We start from the raw sequence: 16,323 nt of genomic DNA on the forward strand, positions 1-16,323 counted from the left end.
AAAAATAGTGAATGCTTTACGAATGTGCGTGTCATCCTTTAGAGCAGGGGCCGATTTAAATTTCCCATTATCATTCCAATATTAGTACATGTGTTGCAGAAGCAAGCGCAAAGGGAGAGTCAATCAAACCATTGATTAGGACCTCTGGTCAAAGGTTTGCCATACCAAATGTCCTTATTTCAGAGGGCAGAAAGTCCAAACACCATTTAGATATCGGGTGGTATGAAATGAAGAGGCAAACAACAACGAATAAGCATTCTTTGCTGCTCTATTGATCTGGCCCTAAAGGGTTTTAGTTTAATGCCAATTATATTTAAAGATATAAAGATTAATGGTCCAGGGTGCTTGCAAAATGAAAACCCCCTCCCCATCACAATGGCTGGGTCATACAAGCCTGAGAGCATCACAATAGACCCAATAGACATGAGAAAAACTCGGTACCTCTGAGTGTATGTGGGCCCATGGCTGTATCAAGGACAAGGCAAAAACAGGAGGTGGCTTAAGGAGTCAGCACCAGAGGCTGTCCGATTGAGCCCTGTAAGCAACAGATGTTGGACCATCCTATAAAGGATTCTGAGGCTGATTTCAATTTTAACTTTGCTGCTGATTTAAGGATTGCTCAACCTTCGACCCACGTCTAGTTTGCTTGGATAAGCCCTGGAAATCTTTTACAGCTTGTACTGGTGGGAGATGATGTGACTTTATCAACTGCAACGGGATATGAGGCATGTGTGCCACAAAAAGCAGGTCTAGGATTTTTTTATAAGAAAGCCGCTTTAAGAAGGGAACTTTGGGCAACCCCACTGAGAGCAAAAGTATTACACAAAAGGTAAGGGGGTCAGTGGGTCAACTGATACAATAAACTAACTCACAGTCAAATGTGCTAAGTCCAAATACTACCTGTTTCTACATTTTCCAGGCTTTTTGTCTCATTTCTTAACAGATCCATTCCTATGTACCTCTGTGCTTTCAACAGAGTTTTCATTGTAAGAGAGGGACATACAGTATACCTTAAACATTCCTGGGCAGGGAAGACTCTATGTAAAAGCAAGAGTAGCAGACAGCTTAAAAGAATCATCAGCAGGACCCTCTAGATCTTCCCCAAAAAACATAACATTATTTCTCTGCATGCATGTGCGTTGAACAGCGCAAGTAGTTTGGTTAATGTCAGTGGATAAATGTCACTTTCCCACAGCGCAGAACAAAATCACTTGTACAGGCCCCTTCTGCAAAAGCATTACCACTGTAGAAAGCAGTGAAGGTGAGGCAGTGTGCAGTCACCTCCGACACTTCCCTCCTCTGATCGGCCACGATCGGCCAAGGACCTCTCTATGAGAGCTGAGGGTGGAATTTTCTGGACCTCTGTAACTTGGGGAGACATGGCAAAAGGGATCCTCAATCAACAGCTCAGCCTTTGCTTTGTGGCCTGTCCGTATATATCTGTTCTCCAAATTACCTGCCGCTGCCCAGGTGTCAGCTGGTGAGATGGAATGACCTCCCAGGTAGGATCCTGGCAGATGATTTGCATAGGCAAACCCCCTCGCTCTCTTTCTTACCCCTGCTTACTCCACAGTAGCAAGTATCTGGGCAAAATATAGTGGTCGAGGTAGGGTAGCAGTAACTAGCAACTCTGAGAAAGTAAATCTGGGGAGCTTGGCGACTTGTGGGGAACAACTGCAGAGCTCATCTCCCAGAACTTTGTGGCACGGGGAGAAGGTCTGTGGGATTTCAGTAACTTGGAGACATGCAACCTGGTCGGGAGTGCTTCAGGTCTCCTTCCTTGCATGTTCCAAGCAACTCAACAAAGCATCAACAGGCTGCCATGCCAGCCACAGAGCCCCTTTCCACATGATTAAAAGCCTAAAATCTTTTCCATGCAAACACATAGCCACCGAAAACCATATTTTCTTTGTTTTCTCTCTCTCTGTCTCTCTCTCCTCCCTCCCTCCCCCATAACCCCCCCCTCCCTACCATTCATTTTAAGTTTTCCTGCACTGCAGCACATTGTGACAATGGTATTTCACAATGGGACTGTTTGAAAGTTACAGAAATAAAAAAAGAATTAACCAACTAAAAGCAGCCAAATCCGGAGTACACTGCTAAGCCACAATTAAAGATTAAGGCCTAGAAGCAAGTAAAGCTGTAGTTCAGAGCGATGTTTGCAAATAGCTCCTTAAAGCAGTTGACGCTGGAGTGCACAACAAGAGGAAAAGTGATAATACTCAGTTTGGTAGAATGGGATAAAAAACAAAAGCAGCGTGCCACTTCTAAAAGTACAAGTCAAGAAATTGAAGGAGATGGGGCTGTTCATTCAGTCAATAGGACTCACAAGTAAAAGTCTCCCGAGGCATTAGTGTTGAATTTGGCCCAAAATGTATTGTGTTGTCGTGTATTATGTATGAAAATACAATTTCAATCTTCATTAAAAAAAGATGTATTAAAAAATAAATACTTGCAGATTAAGAAAGTTTCTGTCCTGTCGTGTGCCAAAAATAGTGAATGCTTTACGAATGTGCGTGTCATCCTTTGAAGCAGGGGCCAATTCTATTTTCCCATTTTCATTCCAATATTAGTACATGTTTTGCTGAGGTACATAGGAATGGATCTGTTAAGAAATGAAACAAAAAGCCTGGAAAAATGTTGAAACAGGTAGGATTTGGACTTACAATAAACGGACTCACAGTCAGATGTGCTATCCCTTGACCCACTGACCCGCTTACCTTTTGTGTAATCCTTTTGCTCTCAGCAGTGTTGTCCAAAGTTCCCTACTTAAAGAGACTTTCTTATAAAAAAAGATCCTAGACATGTTTTTTATGGCCCACATGCCTCATATCCCGTTGCTCTTGATAAACTCACATCATCTCCCACCAATACAAGCTGTAAAAGATGTCAAGGGCATAGCCAAGGAAATTAGACGTGGGCCGAAGGTTGAGCAATCCTTAAATCAGCAGCAAAAATAACATTGAAATCAGCTTCAGAATCTCTTAAAGGATGGGCCAACACTGGTTGCTTGCAGGGCGCAATCGGGCTGACGCCTTAAGGCAAGCGCAAAGGGAGAGCCAACCAAACCATTGATTAGGACCTCTGGACTTTCTGCTCTTTAACATAAGGACATTTGATATGGCAAACGTTTGACCAAACACCATTTAGATGTCGGATGGTATGGAATTAAGCGGCAAACAGCAATACATCAGCATTCTTTGCTGCTTTATTGATCTGGTCCTAAAGGGTTTGGTTTAATGCCAATTATATTTAAAGATAAAAAGATTCATGCTCAACGGTGCTTGCAAATCGACACCCCTCTCCCCATCACGATGGCTGGGTGATGCAAGAGTGAGAGCATCACAGCAGACCCAGAGACATGAGAAACACTCTGTACCTCTGAGTGTATGTGGGCCCATGGCTGGATCAAGGACAAGGCAAGAATAGGAGATGGCTTAAGGTGTCAGCACCCAGGCTGCCCCATTGCGCACTGCCAGCAACAGATGTTGGACCATCCTTTAAGAGATTCTGAGGCTTATTTCAATGTTAACTTTGCTGCTGATTAAAGGATTGCTCAACCTTCGACCCGCGTCTAGTTTGCTTGGCTAAGCCCTGAAAATCTTTTACAGCTTGTATTGGTGGGAGATGATGTGAGTTTATCAAGAGCAACGGGATATGAGGCATGTGTGCCACAAAATGCAGGTCTATGATCTTTTATTTGAAAGCCACTTTGGAAAACCCTACTGAGAACAAAAGGATTACACAAAAGGAAAGGGGGTCAGGGGGGCAAGGGATAGCACATCTGAATGTGAGTCAGTTAATTGTAAGCCCAAATCCTACGCGTTTCGACATTTTTCCAGGCTTTTTGTTTCAGTTCTTAACAGATCCATTCCTATGTACCTCTGTGCTTTCAACAGAGTTTTCATTGTAATGGAGGGACATACAGTATGCCTTAAACATGCCTGGGCAGGGAAGACTATGTAAAAGCAAGAGTAGCAGACAGCTTAATAAATCATCAGCAGGACCCTCTAGACCTTCCCCAAAAAACATAACATGATTTCTATGCATGTATGTGCGTTGAACAGCGCAAGTAATTTGGTTAATGTCAGTGGATAAATGTCACTTTCCCACAGCGCAGACAAAATCACTTGTACAGGCCCCTTCTGCAAAAGCATTACCGCTGTAGAAAGCAGTGAAAAGGTGAGGCAGTGTGCAGTCCCCCCACCCCCGACCCTGATCGGCCACGATCGGCCAAGGACCTCTCTATAAGAGCTGAGGGTGGAATTTTTCTGGACCTCAGTAACTTAGGGAGACATGGCTAAAGGGATCCTCAATCAACGGCCCAGCTTTTGCTCTGTGGCCTGTCCGAATATGTCTGTTCTCCAAATTACCTGCCGCTGCCCAGGTGTCAGATGGTGAGATGGAATGACCTCCCAGGAAGCATACTGGCAGATGATTTGCATAGGCACACCCCCTCTCCCTCTCTCTTAGCCCTGCTTACTCCACAGTAGCAAGTATCTGGGGAAAATATAGTGGTCGAGGTGGGGTAGCAGTAACTAGCAACTCTGAGAAAGTAAATCTGGGACACTTGGCGACCTGTGGGGAACAACTGCAGAGCTCAGTGCCCAGAAGTTTGTGGCACAGGGAGGAGGTCTGTTGGATTTCAGTAACTTGGAGACATGCAACCTGGTCGGGAGTGCTTCAGGTCTCCTTCCTTGCATGTTCCAAGCAACTCAACAAAGCATCAACAGGCTGAGATACCAACCACAGAGCCCCTTTCCACTTGATTAAAAGGCTAAAATCTTTTCCATGCAAATACATAGCCCCCAAATACCATATTTTCTTTGTTTTCTCTCTCTCTCCTCCCTGTCTCCTTCCCTCGCTCCCTCCCACCCTCCCGCACTCTCTCTTCCCCCCAGCCCCTCTCCCTCTCCCTACCATTAATTTTAAGTTTTCATGCACTGCAGCACATTGTGGCAATGGTATTTCACAATGGGACTGTTTGAAAGTTACAGAAATCAAAAAAGAAATCAACCAACTAAAAGCAGCCAAACCCGGAGTACACTGCTCAGCCCCATTTAAAGATTAAGGCCCAGAAGCAAGTAAAGCTGTAGTTCAGAGCGATATTTGCAAATAGCACCTTAAAGCAGTTTACGCTGGAGTGCACAACAAGGGGGAAAGTGATAATACTGAGTTTGGTAGAATGGGATAAAAAAAAACAAAAGAAGCGTGCCACTTGTAAAAGTACAAGTCAAGAAATTGAAGGGGACGGGGCTGTTCATTCAGTCAAGAGGACTCACAAGTAAAAGGCTCCTGAGGCATTAGTGTTGAATTTGGCGCAAAATGCATTGTGTTGTCGTGTAATATGAATGAACATACAATTTCAATCTTCAATAAAGAAAGATCTATTAAAAAATCAACACTTGCAAATTAAGAAAGTTTCTGTCCAGTCATGTTCCAAAAATAGTGAATGCTTTACGAATGTGCGTGTCATCCTTTAGAGCAGGGGCCGATTTAAATTTCCCATTATCATTCCAATATTAGTACATGTGTTGCAGAAGCAAGCGCAAAGGGAGAGTCAATCAAACCATTGATTAGGACCTCTGGTCAAAGGTTTGCCATACCAAATGTCCTTATTTCAGAGGGCAGAAAGTCCAAACACCATTTAGATATCGGGTGGTATGAAATGAAGAGGCAAACAACAACGAATAAGCATTCTTTGCTGCTCTATTGATCTGGCCCTAAAGGGTTTTAGTTTAATGCCAATTATATTTAAAGATATAAAGATTAATGGTCCAGGGTGCTTGCAAAATGAAAACCCCCTCCCCATCACAATGGCTGGGTCATACAAGCCTGAGAGCATCACAATAGACCCAATAGACATGAGAAAAACTCGGTACCTCTGAGTGTATGTGGGCCCATGGCTGTATCAAGGACAAGGCAAAAACAGGAGGTGGCTTAAGGAGTCAGCACCAGAGGCTGTCCGATTGAGCCCTGTAAGCAACAGATGTTGGACCATCCTATAAAGGATTCTGAGGCTGATTTCAATTTTAACTTTGCTGCTGATTTAAGGATTGCTCAACCTTCGACCCACGTCTAGTTTGCTTGGATAAGCCCTGGAAATCTTTTACAGCTTGTACTGGTGGGAGATGATGTGACTTTATCAACTGCAACGGGATATGAGGCATGTGTGCCACAAAAAGCAGGTCTAGGATTTTTTTATAAGAAAGCCGCTTTAAGAAGGGAACTTTGGGCAACCCCACTGAGAGCAAAAGTATTACACAAAAGGTAAGGGGGTCAGTGGGTCAACTGATACAATAAACTAACTCACAGTCAAATGTGCTAAGTCCAAATACTACCTGTTTCTACATTTTCCAGGCTTTTTGTCTCATTTCTTAACAGATCCATTCCTATGTACCTCTGTGCTTTCAACAGAGTTTTCATTGTAAGAGAGGGACATACAGTATACCTTAAACATTCCTGGGCAGGGAAGACTCTATGTAAAAGCAAGAGTAGCAGACAGCTTAAAAGAATCATCAGCAGGACCCTCTAGATCTTCCCCAAAAAACATAACATTATTTCTCTGCATGCATGTGCGTTGAACAGCGCAAGTAGTTTGGTTAATGTCAGTGGATAAATGTCACTTTCCCACAGCGCAGAACAAAATCACTTGTACAGGCCCCTTCTGCAAAAGCATTACCACTGTAGAAAGCAGTGAAGGTGAGGCAGTGTGCAGTCACCTCCGACACTTCCCTCCTCTGATCGGCCACGATCGGCCAAGGACCTCTCTATGAGAGCTGAGGGTGGAATTTTCTGGACCTCTGTAACTTGGGGAGACATGGCAAAAGGGATCCTCAATCAACAGCTCAGCCTTTGCTTTGTGGCCTGTCCGTATATATCTGTTCTCCAAATTACCTGCCGCTGCCCAGGTGTCAGCTGGTGAGATGGAATGACCTCCCAGGTAGGATCCTGGCAGATGATTTGCATAGGCAAACCCCCTCGCTCTCTTTCTTACCCCTGCTTACTCCACAGTAGCAAGTATCTGGGCAAAATATAGTGGTCGAGGTAGGGTAGCAGTAACTAGCAACTCTGAGAAAGTAAATCTGGGGAGCTTGGCGACTTGTGGGGAACAACTGCAGAGCTCATCTCCCAGAACTTTGTGGCACGGGGAGAAGGTCTGTGGGATTTCAGTAACTTGGAGACATGCAACCTGGTCGGGAGTGCTTCAGGTCTCCTTCCTTGCATGTTCCAAGCAACTCAACAAAGCATCAACAGGCTGCCATGCCAGCCACAGAGCCCCTTTCCACATGATTAAAAGCCTAAAATCTTTTCCATGCAAACACATAGCCACCGAAAACCATATTTTCTTTGTTTTCTCTCTCTCTGTCTCTCTCTCCTCCCTCCCTCCCCCATAACCCCCCCCCTCCCTACCATTCATTTTAAGTTTTCCTGCACTGCAGCACATTGTGACAATGGTATTTCACAATGGGACTGTTTGAAAGTTACAGAAATAAAAAAAGAATTAACCAACTAAAAGCAGCCAAATCCGGAGTACACTGCTAAGCCACAATTAAAGATTAAGGCCTAGAAGCAAGTAAAGCTGTAGTTCAGAGCGATGTTTGCAAATAGCTCCTTAAAGCAGTTGACGCTGGAGTGCACAACAAGAGGAAAAGTGATAATACTCAGTTTGGTAGAATGGGATAAAAAACAAAAGCAGCGTGCCACTTCTAAAAGTACAAGTCAAGAAATTGAAGGAGATGGGGCTGTTCATTCAGTCAATAGGACTCACAAGTAAAAGTCTCCCGAGGCATTAGTGTTGAATTTGGCCCAAAATGTATTGTGTTGTCGTGTATTATGTATGAAAATACAATTTCAATCTTCATTAAAAAAAGATGTATTAAAAAATAAATACTTGCAGATTAAGAAAGTTTCTGTCCTGTCGTGTGCCAAAAATAGTGAATGCTTTACGAATGTGCGTGTCATCCTTTGAAGCAGGGGCCAATTCTATTTTCCCATTTTCATTCCAATATTAGTACATGTTTTGCTGAGGTACATAGGAATGGATCTGTTAAGAAATGAAACAAAAAGCCTGGAAAAATGTTGAAACAGGTAGGATTTGGACTTACAATAAACGGACTCACAGTCAGATGTGCTATCCCTTGACCCACTGACCCGCTTACCTTTTGTGTAATCCTTTTGCTCTCAGCAGTGTTGTCCAAAGTTCCCTACTTAAAGAGACTTTCTTATAAAAAAAGATCCTAGACATGTTTTTTATGGCCCACATGCCTCATATCCCGTTGCTCTTGATAAACTCACATCATCTCCCACCAATACAAGCTGTAAAAGATGTCAAGGGCATAGCCAAGGAAATTAGACGTGGGCCGAAGGTTGAGCAATCCTTAAATCAGCAGCAAAAATAACATTGAAATCAGCTTCAGAATCTCTTAAAGGATGGGCCAACACTGGTTGCTTGCAGGGCGCAATCGGGCTGACGCCTTAAGGCAAGCGCAAAGGGAGAGCCAACCAAACCATTGATTAGGACCTCTGGACTTTCTGCTCTTTAACATAAGGACATTTGATATGGCAAACGTTTGACCAAACACCATTTAGATGTCGGATGGTATGGAATTAAGCGGCAAACAGCAATACATCAGCATTCTTTGCTGCTTTATTGATCTGGTCCTAAAGGGTTTGGTTTAATGCCAATTATATTTAAAGATAAAAAGATTCATGCTCAACGGTGCTTGCAAATCGACACCCCTCTCCCCATCACGATGGCTGGGTGATGCAAGAGTGAGAGCATCACAGCAGACCCAGAGACATGAGAAACACTCTGTACCTCTGAGTGTATGTGGGCCCATGGCTGGATCAAGGACAAGGCAAGAATAGGAGATGGCTTAAGGTGTCAGCACCCAGGCTGCCCCATTGCGCACTGCCAGCAACAGATGTTGGACCATCCTTTAAGAGATTCTGAGGCTTATTTCAATGTTAACTTTGCTGCTGATTAAAGGATTGCTCAACCTTCGACCCGCGTCTAGTTTGCTTGGCTAAGCCCTGAAAATCTTTTACAGCTTGTATTGGTGGGAGATGATGTGAGTTTATCAAGAGCAACGGGATATGAGGCATGTGTGCCACAAAATGCAGGTCTATGATCTTTTATTTGAAAGCCACTTTGGAAAACCCTACTGAGAACAAAAGGATTACACAAAAGGAAAGGGGGTCAGGGGGGCAAGGGATAGCACATCTGAATGTGAGTCAGTTAATTGTAAGCCCAAATCCTACGCGTTTCGACATTTTTCCAGGCTTTTTGTTTCAGTTCTTAACAGATCCATTCCTATGTACCTCTGTGCTTTCAACAGAGTTTTCATTGTAATGGAGGGACATACAGTATGCCTTAAACATGCCTGGGCAGGGAAGACTATGTAAAAGCAAGAGTAGCAGACAGCTTAATAAATCATCAGCAGGACCCTCTAGACCTTCCCCAAAAAACATAACATGATTTCTATGCATGTATGTGCGTTGAACAGCGCAAGTAATTTGGTTAATGTCAGTGGATAAATGTCACTTTCCCACAGCGCAGACAAAATCACTTGTACAGGCCCCTTCTGCAAAAGCATTACCGCTGTAGAAAGCAGTGAAAAGGTGAGGCAGTGTGCAGTCCCCCCACCCCCGACCCTGATCGGCCACGATCGGCCAAGGACCTCTCTATAAGAGCTGAGGGTGGAATTTTTCTGGACCTCAGTAACTTAGGGAGACATGGCTAAAGGGATCCTCAATCAACGGCCCAGCTTTTGCTCTGTGGCCTGTCCGAATATGTCTGTTCTCCAAATTACCTGCCGCTGCCCAGGTGTCAGATGGTGAGATGGAATGACCTCCCAGGAAGCATACTGGCAGATGATTTGCATAGGCACACCCCCTCTCCCTCTCTCTTAGCCCTGCTTACTCCACAGTAGCAAGTATCTGGGGAAAATATAGTGGTCGAGGTGGGGTAGCAGTAACTAGCAACTCTGAGAAAGTAAATCTGGGACACTTGGCGACCTGTGGGGAACAACTGCAGAGCTCAGTGCCCAGAAGTTTGTGGCACAGGGAGGAGGTCTGTTGGATTTCAGTAACTTGGAGACATGCAACCTGGTCGGGAGTGCTTCAGGTCTCCTTCCTTGCATGTTCCAAGCAACTCAACAAAGCATCAACAGGCTGAGATACCAACCACAGAGCCCCTTTCCACTTGATTAAAAGGCTAAAATCTTTTCCATGCAAATACATAGCCCCCAAATACCATATTTTCTTTGTTTTCTCTCTCTCTCCTCCCTGTCTCCTTCCCTCGCTCCCTCCCACCCTCCCGCACTCTCTCTTCCCCCCAGCCCCTCTCCCTCTCCCTACCATTAATTTTAAGTTTTCATGCACTGCAGCACATTGTGGCAATGGTATTTCACAATGGGACTGTTTGAAAGTTACAGAAATCAAAAAAGAAATCAACCAACTAAAAGCAGCCAAACCCGGAGTACACTGCTCAGCCCCATTTAAAGATTAAGGCCCAGAAGCAAGTAAAGCTGTAGTTCAGAGCGATATTTGCAAATAGCACCTTAAAGCAGTTTACGCTGGAGTGCACAACAAGGGGGAAAGTGATAATACTGAGTTTGGTAGAATGGGATAAAAAAAAACAAAAGAAGCGTGCCACTTGTAAAAGTACAAGTCAAGAAATTGAAGGGGACGGGGCTGTTCATTCAGTCAAGAGGACTCACAAGTAAAAGGCTCCTGAGGCATTAGTGTTGAATTTGGCGCAAAATGCATTGTGTTGTCGTGTAATATGAATGAACATACAATTTCAATCTTCAATAAAGAAAGATCTATTAAAAAATCAACACTTGCAAATTAAGAAAGTTTCTGTCCAGTCATGTTCCAAAAATAGTGAATGCTTTACGAATGTGCGTGTCATCCTTTAGAGCAGGGGCCGATTTAAATTTCCCATTATCATTCCAATATTAGTACATGTGTTGCAGAAGCAAGCGCAAAGGGAGAGTCAATCAAACCATTGATTAGGACCTCTGGTCAAAGGTTTGCCATACCAAATGTCCTTATTTCAGAGGGCAGAAAGTCCAAACACCATTTAGATATCGGGTGGTATGAAATGAAGAGGCAAACAACAACGAATAAGCATTCTTTGCTGCTCTATTGATCTGGCCCTAAAGGGTTTTAGTTTAATGCCAATTATATTTAAAGATATAAAGATTAATGGTCCAGGGTGCTTGCAAAATGAAAACCCCCTCCCCATCACAATGGCTGGGTCATACAAGCCTGAGAGCATCACAATAGACCCAATAGACATGAGAAAAACTCGGTACCTCTGAGTGTATGTGGGCCCATGGCTGTATCAAGGACAAGGCAAAAACAGGAGGTGGCTTAAGGAGTCAGCACCAGAGGCTGTCCGATTGAGCCCTGTAAGCAACAGATGTTGGACCATCCTATAAAGGATTCTGAGGCTGATTTCAATTTTAACTTTGCTGCTGATTTAAGGATTGCTCAACCTTCGACCCACGTCTAGTTTGCTTGGATAAGCCCTGGAAATCTTTTACAGCTTGTACTGGTGGGAGATGATGTGACTTTATCAACTGCAACGGGATATGAGGCATGTGTGCCACAAAAAGCAGGTCTAGGATTTTTTTATAAGAAAGCCGCTTTAAGAAGGGAACTTTGGGCAACCCCACTGAGAGCAAAAGTATTACACAAAAGGTAAGGGGGTCAGTGGGTCAACTGATACAATAAACTAACTCACAGTCAAATGTGCTAAGTCCAAATACTACCTGTTTCTACATTTTCCAGGCTTTTTGTCTCATTTCTTAACAGATCCATTCCTATGTACCTCTGTGCTTTCAACAGAGTTTTCATTGTAAGAGAGGGACATACAGTATACCTTAAACATTCCTGGGCAGGGAAGACTCTATGTAAAAGCAAGAGTAGCAGACAGCTTAAAAGAATCATCAGCAGGACCCTCTAGATCTTCCCCAAAAAACATAACATTATTTCTCTGCATGCATGTGCGTTGAACAGCGCAAGTAGTTTGGTTAATGTCAGTGGATAAATGTCACTTTCCCACAGCGCAGAACAAAATCACTTGTACAGGCCCCTTCTGCAAAAGCATTACCACTGTAGAAAGCAGTGAAGGTGAGGCAGTGTGCAGTCACCTCCGACACTTCCCTCCTCTGATCGGCCACGATCGGCCAAGGACCTCTCTATGAGAGCTGAGGGTGGAATTTTCTGGACCTCTGTAACTTGGGGAGACATGGCAAAAGGGATCCTCAATCAACAGCTCAGCCTTTGCTTTGTGGCCTGTCCGTATATATCTGTTCTCCAAATTACCTGCCGCTGCCCAGGTGTCAGCTGGTGAGATGGAATGACCTCCCAGGTAGGATCCTGGCAGATGATTTGCATAGGCAAACCCCCTCGCTCTCTTTCTTACCCCTGCTTACTCCACAGTAGCAAGTATCTGGGCAAAATATAGTGGTCGAGGTAGGGTAGCAGTAACTAGCAACTCTGAGAAAGTAAATCTGGGGAGCTTGGCGACTTGTGGGGAACAACTGCAGAGCTCATCTCCCAGAACTTTGTGGCACGGGGAGAAGGTCTGTGGGATTTCAGTAACTTGGAGACATGCAACCTGGTCGGGAGTGCTTCAGGTCTCCTTCCTTGCATGTTCCAAGCAACTCAACAAAGCATCAACAGGCTGCCATGCCAGCCACAGAGCCCCTTTCCACATGATTAAAAGCCTAAAATCTTTTCCATGCAAACACATAGCCACCGAAAACCATATTTTCTTTGTTTTCTCTCTCTCTGTCTCTCTCTCCTCCCTCCCTCCCCCATAACCCCCCCCTCCCTACCATTCATTTTAAGTTTTCCTGCACTGCAGCACATTGTGACAATGGTATTTCACAATGGGACTGTTTGAAAGTTACAGAAATAAAAAAAGAATTAACCAACTAAAAGCAGCCAAATCCGGAGTACACTGCTAAGCCACAATTAAAGATTAAGGCCTAGAAGCAAGTAAAGCTGTAGTTCAGAGCGATGTTTGCAAATAGCTCCTTAAAGCAGTTGACGCTGGAGTGCACAACAAGAGGAAAAGTGATAATACTCAGTTTGGTAGAATGGGATAAAAAACAAAAGCAGCGTGCCACTTCTAAAAGTACAAGTCAAGAAATTGAAGGAGATGGGGCTGTTCATTCAGTCAATAGGACTCACAAGTAAAAGTCTCCCGAGGCATTAGTGTTGAATTTGGCCCAAAATGTATTGTGTTGTCGTGTATTATGTATGAAAATACAATTTCAATCTTCATTAAAAAAAGATGTATTAAAAAATAAATACTTGCAGATTAAGAAAGTTTCTGTCCTGTCGTGTGCCAAAAATAGTGAATGCTTTACGAATGTGCGTGTCATCCTTTGAAGCAGGGGCCAATTCTATTTTCCCATTTTCATTCCAATATTAGTACATGTTTTGCTGAGGTACATAGGAATGGATCTGTTAAGAAATGAAACAAAAAGCCTGGAAAAATGTTGAAACAGGTAGGATTTGGACTTACAATAAACGGACTCACAGTCAGATGTGCTATCCCTTGACCCACTGACCCGCTTACCTTTTGTGTAATCCTTTTGCTCTCAGCAGTGTTGTCCAAAGTTCCCTACTTAAAGAGACTTTCTTATAAAAAAAGATCCTAGACATGTTTTTTATGGCCCACATGCCTCATATCCCGTTGCTCTTGATAAACTCACATCATCTCCCACCAATACAAGCTGTAAAAGATGTCAAGGGCATAGCCAAGGAAATTAGACGTGGGCCGAAGGTTGAGCAATCCTTAAATCAGCAGCAAAAATAACATTGAAATCAGCTTCAGAATCTCTTAAAGGATGGGCCAACACTGGTTGCTTGCAGGGCGCAATCGGGCTGACGCCTTAAGGCAAGCGCAAAGGGAGAGCCAACCAAACCATTGATTAGGACCTCTGGACTTTCTGCTCTTTAACATAAGGACATTTGATATGGCAAACGTTTGACCAAACACCATTTAGATGTCGGATGGTATGGAATTAAGCGGCAAACAGCAATACATCAGCATTCTTTGCTGCTTTATTGATCTGGTCCTAAAGGGTTTGGTTTAATGCCAATTATATTTAAAGATAAAAAGATTCATGCTCAACGGTGCTTGCAAATCGACACCCCTCTCCCCATCACGATGGCTGGGTGATGCAAGAGTGAGAGCATCACAGCAGACCCAGAGACATGAGAAACACTCTGTACCTCTGAGTGTATGTGGGCCCATGGCTGGATCAAGGACAAGGCAAGAATAGGAGATGGCTTAAGGTGTCAGCACCCAGGCTGCCCCATTGCGCACTGCCAGCAACAGATGTTGGACCATCCTTTAAGAGATTCTGAGGCTTATTTCAATGTTAACTTTGCTGCTGATTAAAGGATTGCTCAACCTTCGACCCGCGTCTAGTTTGCTTGGCTAAGCCCTGAAAATCTTTTACAGCTTGTATTGGTGGGAGATGATGTGAGTTTATCAAGAGCAACGGGATATGAGGCATGTGTGCCACAAAATGCAGGTCTATGATCTTTTATTTGAAAGCCACTTTGGAAAACCCTACTGAGAACAAAAGGATTACACAAAAGGAAAGGGGGTCAGGGGGGCAAGGGATAGCACATCTGAATGTGAGTCAGTTAATTGTAAGCCCAAATCCTACGCGTTTCGACATTTTTCCAGGCTTTTTGTTTCAGTTCTTAACAGATCCATTCCTATGTACCTCTGTGCTTTCAACAGAGTTTTCATTGTAATGGAGGGACATACAGTATGCCTTAAACATGCCTGGGCAGGGAAGACTATGTAAAAGCAAGAGTAGCAGACAGCTTAATAAATCATCAGCAGGACCCTCTAGACCTTCCCCAAAAAACATAACATGATTTCATGCATGTATGTGCGTTGAACAGCGCAAGTAATTTGGTTAATGTCAGTGGATAAATGTCACTTTCCCACAGCGCAGACAAAATCACTTGTACAGGCCCCTTCTGCAAAAGCATTACCGCTGTAGAAAGCAGTGAAAAGGTGAGGCAGTGTGCAGTCCCCCCACCCCCGACCCTGATCGGCCACGATCGGCCAAGGACCTCTCTATAAGAGCTGAGGGTGGAATTTTTCTGGACCTCAGTAACTTAGGGAGACATGGCTAAAGGGATCCTCAATCAACGGCCCAGCTTTTGCTCTGTGGCCTGTCCGAATATGTCTGTTCTCCAAATTACCTGCCGCTGCCCAGGTGTCAGATGGTGAGATGGAATGACCTCCCAGGAAGCATACTGGCAGATGATTTGCATAGGCACACCCCCTCTCCCTCTCTCTTAGCCCTGCTTACTCCACAGTAGCAAGTATCTGGGGAAAATATAGTGGTCGAGGTGGGGTAGCAGTAACTAGCAACTCTGAGAAAGTAAATCTGGGACACTTGGCGACCTGTGGGGAACAACTGCAGAGCTCAGTGCCCAGAAGTTTGTGGCACAGGGAGGAGGTCTGTTGGATTTCAGTAACTTGGAGACATGCAACCTGGTCGGGAGTGCTTCAGGTCTCCTTCCTTGCATGTTCCAAGCAACTCAACAAAGCATCAACAGGCTGAGATACCAACCACAGAGCCCCTTTCCACTTGATTAAAAGGCTAAAATCTTTTCCATGCAAATACATAGCCCCCAAATACCATATTTTCTTTGTTTTCTCTCTCTCTCCTCCCTGTCTCCTTCCCTCGCTCCCTCCCACCCTCCCGCACTCTTTCTTCCCCCCAGCCCCTCTCCCTCTCCCTACCATTAATTTTAAGTTTTCATGCACTGCAGCACATTGTGGCAATGGTATTTCACAATGGGACTGTTTGAAAGTTACAGAAATCAAAAAAGAAATCAACCAACTAAAAGCAGCCAAACCCGGAGTACACTGCTCAGCCCCATTTAAAGATTAAGGCCCAGAAGCAAGTAAAGCTGTAGTTCAGAGCGATATTTGCAAATAGCACCTTAAAGCAGTTTACGCTGGAGTGCACAACAAGGGGGAAAGTGATAATACTGAGTTTGGTAGAATGGGATAAAAAAAAACAAAAGAAGCGTGCCACTTGTAAAAGTACAAGTCAAGAAATTGAAGGGGACGGGGCTGTTCATTCAGTCAAGAGGACTCACAAGTAAAAGGCTCCTGAGGCATTAGTGTTGAATTTGGCGCAAAATGCATTGTGTTGTCGTGTAATATGAATGAACATACAATTTCAATCTTCAATAAAGAAAGATCTATTAAAAAATCAACACTTGCAAATTAAGAAAGTTTCTGTCCAGTCATGTTCC

At 44.0% G+C, this 16,323-nt stretch overlaps 3 non-coding genes across 3 annotated transcripts; all 3 read right to left on the reverse strand.

Moving 5' to 3' along the window:
- Window positions 1-107, reverse strand: LOC138565359 (U6 spliceosomal RNA). The gene has a single exon (XR_011301247.1). It is a non-coding gene; the product is annotated as a U6 spliceosomal RNA (small nuclear RNA).
- A 5,334-nt stretch (window positions 108-5,441) lies between these two features.
- LOC138565360 (U6 spliceosomal RNA) lies at window positions 5,442-5,548 on the reverse strand. The gene has a single exon (XR_011301248.1). It is a non-coding gene; the product is annotated as a U6 spliceosomal RNA (small nuclear RNA).
- Window positions 5,549-10,883: 5,335 nt separating this feature from the next.
- On the reverse strand, window positions 10,884-10,990 carry LOC138565361 (U6 spliceosomal RNA). The gene has a single exon (XR_011301249.1). It is a non-coding gene; the product is annotated as a U6 spliceosomal RNA (small nuclear RNA).
- Between the last annotated feature and the right edge of the window lie 5,333 nt (window positions 10,991-16,323).

Source organism: Ambystoma mexicanum, chromosome 1q (genome assembly GCF_040938575.1).
Source record: "Ambystoma mexicanum isolate Mex_15411 chromosome 1q, UKY_AmexF1_1, whole genome shotgun sequence".
In the NCBI taxonomy this organism is placed as follows: domain Eukaryota; kingdom Metazoa; phylum Chordata; class Amphibia; order Caudata; family Ambystomatidae; genus Ambystoma; species Ambystoma mexicanum.